A 472-nucleotide genomic window follows, 5' to 3' on the forward strand; every position below is an offset into this window, starting at 1 on the left:
CAGCTCGGCGCTGGGCCCGGCCGGCGCCGCCCTGAACGGGGATCGCCGGGCGGGAGGGGCGGCCTGAGCGGCCGCGGAGCTCGGCCCCGTCGGTGCGGCCGCCCCGGGGCACCGGCGGCTCTGCGGGGCTGGGGGATCCCGCGCCCCACTGCCCCTGGGTCCGGGGGGCGATTCGGGGGGGATCCCGCGCCCCACTGCACCTGGGGTGGCCGTGGGGAGATCCTGTGCCCGGCTGCCCCAGGGATCCAGCAGGGGTTTTGCGGGGGGATGCCGTGCTCTGCCGCCCCGGGGTCCGGGGGCGACCTCGTTCCGCAGGGCCCGGGGGGGGGCGTGGGGAGGTCCCGTGCCCCCCTGCCCCCAGGTCCGGGGGCGGCTGCGGGGCGATCCCACTCCTTGGTGTCCGGGGGGGCGGCCGCGGGGAGATCTCGCTTCCAGGGGTCCGGAGGGCGCCTGTGGGGAGATCCCACTGCCC

The sequence above is a fragment of the Apteryx rowi genome, unplaced genomic scaffold (genome assembly GCF_003343035.1).
Source record: "Apteryx rowi isolate R43461 unplaced genomic scaffold, aptRow1 scaffold_847, whole genome shotgun sequence".
Classification (NCBI taxonomy): domain Eukaryota; kingdom Metazoa; phylum Chordata; class Aves; order Apterygiformes; family Apterygidae; genus Apteryx; species Apteryx rowi.